Source organism: Olea europaea, chromosome 2, assembly GCF_002742605.1.
Source record: "Olea europaea var. sylvestris chromosome 2, O_europaea_v1, whole genome shotgun sequence".
Classification (NCBI taxonomy): domain Eukaryota; kingdom Viridiplantae; phylum Streptophyta; class Magnoliopsida; order Lamiales; family Oleaceae; genus Olea; species Olea europaea.
In genome coordinates this window covers 84,497-88,450 of record NC_036238.1, presented here as the reverse complement: position 1 = coordinate 88,450, position 3,954 = coordinate 84,497, and the positions used below count along the sequence as shown (strand labels likewise).

General features: G+C 33.0%; 1 non-coding gene across 1 annotated transcript; it reads left to right on the top strand.

The window, feature by feature from the left end:
* Window positions 1–1,021: 1,021 nt before the first annotated feature.
* On the top strand, window positions 1,022–1,094 carry TRNAR-ACG. The gene has a single exon. It is a non-coding gene; the product is annotated as a tRNA-Arg (tRNA).
* Window positions 1,095–3,954: the final 2,860 nt, after the last annotated feature.

Sequence of the window (3,954 nt, the reverse complement as noted above, 5' to 3'; positions counted from 1 at the left end):
GGTTCGGTTCCATTCGGTTCCGTATTATAATTAAATTTTTTAATATATACAAAGTTACATTAATTTAATTAATGATATGTTCAATATTAGTTCTTACAAAATAACGTAGTCCAATCTTTTGTGTCTTTTACATCTTTATTTGCTGAATTATTCATAAATTTGATTATTAAAATCACAGAAAGAGAAAGATAGTGAGCTCAAAATAATTAAGAGAGATATTGTAGAATTTTAATTTGATTTTCTCCAGCAGAAACGACACTACAGTAGAGTAATAGATTTTGATAAAATTAAGGTCAATTTGATTAAGTTGATTTTGAACTGAAAATTAGAAATAGAAAAATCATATTTTGTGGTTTGAACTAAATTAATTAATTAACAAATTTATTTAGAAAAAGTAAAATAATTTTGCTTATTTAAAATAAATAAATTAAAAAATTAAGGAGATTCGATTCTTATTCGGTTGTTCGGATCTTGGCCTAAAATCAGAATTGAATCGTACCCGTCGGTTCTTCAAATACCCATTCGGGTATTTAATTTGAGAAAAATCGTCAGGTTCGGTTCAAAAGTTTTGTCCAGCCCTAGGTAGGAGGTAGGGATGTGAACGTTTCAAAACTCGAGCTTGGTTTGAGTAAAAAAGGTTCAGACTTTTTTTGGTCCGAGTCGAACTGAACTTTTTCTTGGCCAAAAAATTTATACTTAAATTGAATTTTTGGCTCGGGCCTTATACCGCAGAGCTAGCTTGTTGCAGGCATCATCAAATTATTTATTTGACCCATGACAATACTCGAAAAACGCTTCAAAATGGTGCTAGGTAGAATCGAGTTGTGAGTCGGGCCGAGCCAAACCACGGACCATCAAAGTTCGCGAGCCTAATTGACACCCGACTCCTAATCGAAATCCCTAGTCGGGTGTGAAAGTCAAATCATGAGGAGAATGGTAAATAAATTTATTTATTTCGTTGTCTCTCGGCGTGTGAATATAAATTGTACAAATGAGTATTAAAGCGGACACTCACATCTACGACTCCGTGGCCCAATGGATAAGGCGCTGGTCTACGGAACCAGAGATTCTGGGTTCGATCCCCAGCGGAGTCGTCTTTATCTTTTCTATGGGTGTGATGAAATACAAATAAAAATTAAAATAAATTTTAATAATTCGTCTATGTATTGTATTACTTGGATATAAAACAGCAGATTTTATATTTGCTTTGTATTTAATATCCCAAATAAAAAAAAAAAAATAAAAAAAAAATATATATATATATATATATCCACGCATTTTATTTTAAACAATATAACAATTGATTATTCAGAATTCGTTGTCCATTAATTTGTGTAAATTCATATATAATATGATCTTGGACAATAATGTTAATTTTATTGAGTGAAAACAAATACATTTAAAGCAATGTCTTATCTAGATCAAAGAAGAACCCTCGAGGTTTGACATGAATGTTAGGAAAACCCACTGTTTTCCTAATTCAGAATTGGCAACATATTAAAAAACAATTATATTTGCTATTTAATTTAATTTAATGGGCTGAAATTAAGTGGTCTAATTTAGTATGCCCATAAACTACTCAAATTGGTATAGGATAATTGAGTAGATACCGGGATATATTGTTCTAATTGGGGGATAATGGGAATCTTAATTAAGCAATATATAAAGATTATTTTGGTTATGGTCCTCAATATACCAAATCAGATAACAATTTCCCTTCTCCCCATCAAGAAGAGAAACGACTATCCCATTGAGAAATAAGACGATTTGGTTGAGGAAGATCACAAACCACCTCCCTTGTTCGTGTTCATCAGTACGTGGTCGATTGTCGTAGTAATTCCGCAACAGTAGGCAATTGTTCATAATGGATACATGTATATAATCTGAATCCGCGAATCCTAATATTTGGCATGATGTTGATCCAAGGATCTTAGTTGTTTTGATCTAGGATTTTTTGGATCTAATTTTGAATATGATTTGAATTTGTAACAAGTGGTATCAGAGCAGTCATCATTTGTTAGATTATTAGGATTTGTGCATATTCTATTCGTATAATGTTTATATTATTTTTTGAATGAAATATTTGAATTTTGTGAAATTCCTAAAACTAATAAGTTTAAGAATTATTCTTGATGCATAATGGATCTAGAATCTGGTTTCATATAATTGGGGAAAATACGGTAATTTTTTCAACCCGTTTTTTTTTTTTTTTTTTTTTGTGATGTTATCTTTCTCAATTGAAAGCCTTAATATGTCTGTCTTTGGATCATTTTCAATGGGGCTACAACATTGAATAATATATGATAAAATAGGCATCCTCTCAAAGTGTTAAGCACATTATTTTAGCATATTGATTACTGTCAAAATCAGTGGCCTTTCATTACGAATCCAGAATGGGTCAATTTCAATTGCATAATGGGTCCGGTCGCAATTTTTGACCCTTATTTCTCATGATGGATTTAATACTAAATTGTATATGAAGTGTGCAGTAGTGTTTTATGTGGTAGGACAATTTTTAGAGTGTAAATTTGTTAAAATCTGTCATTACGATACAGATTCTGACAGTTTAAGAATTGTGGACTAGCCACCTATTTTTAACTTTTCCTTCGGGAGTTTTGTTTTTGGGCTTATTACTTTTTTAATCTACGACTTTGTTTGACATTTTATTTTTTCATAATGGATATAGACTTCTGATGTCAAACAGTGGCAAGCACAAAAAAAAAAAAAAATGTAATGAGGGAATTGGAAACCAACGGTGGCAGACATAAAAGGGAAATGGATTCAATTTGTTAAACCCATTTCTGAATTCATTTTTTTTTTGGATATAAAATAAATTCCAACTTTGGTTTTGATTATTACTTTGAATGTCTAGTATATTCAATTGAATTGATTAAAACAACATGTTGCCAAAGTAACCCTAGTTGTGTAAATTAATTTAATTGAAAATGCATAGATGTTTTGTGCGAAATCATTTATGCGAGCTGTGCTTGGCCCAAAGGAAGACACAGTTTGGCCAAACAACAATGTGCCTATGATGATAAATGTGTGATAATTATAAAGACTTTTCATGTGAACAATAGTCGGTCCAAAGAAAGGCTATTGTTTGACAGAACTAATTGTCAATATTTGATCATTGTACTGAGAGTATCATTTACAGTTAATTTCTTTGTCCAAAGATTAGGAATTAATGTTGTACTAGGTATCTTGAGATGGATCCCCAAATTTGGATTATTTGTGCATGTCTTATTTTTCTTATTTGACATGCTTGTTTATTTTGTTCTCTATATAGTTTCTATTGCTAATACTGCGAACGTCTCTGTTTAAGTCAGCAACATCCCAATGTTGAGTTAGATGAACTTTAAGGTTTGGAAAGAAGCCATGGAGATTGTCCTCGGCTGTATGGATTTGGATCTTACACTTCGTTCAGATCGACCCACTTCTACTCAGGAAAACCCCAATGAGGATAAAATTGAAAGGTGGGATCGCTCTGATCGAATGTGCTTGATGATCATGAAACGTTCCATTTCAGAAGCGTTTCGGGTCTCTACTATGAGAGCAGGAGCACCAAGAAGTTCCTTGAGGAAAATGAGCAATATTTTGCCAAGAATAAAAAATCGGAGGCGAGTAACCTTTTTGCTAAACTCGTTTCGATGAAGTATATGGGCAAAGGGAACATAAGGGAGTACATGAAGGAGATGTCTCATCTCGCATCAAAACTCAAGTCGGTTAAGTTGGAGCTGTCTGATGACTTGCTCGTGCACTTGATTTTGATCTCTCTTCCTACACACTTTGGGCAATTCAAGGTGAGTTATAACACTCAGAAGGACAAATGGTCCCTCAATGAGCTCATATCTCACTGTGTGCAAGAAGAAGAGAGGCAGCAGCGTGATAAGATAGAGAGTGCTCTCTTGGCCTCAACCTCTCAGAACAAGAAAAAGAAGAGAGCTAAGGATG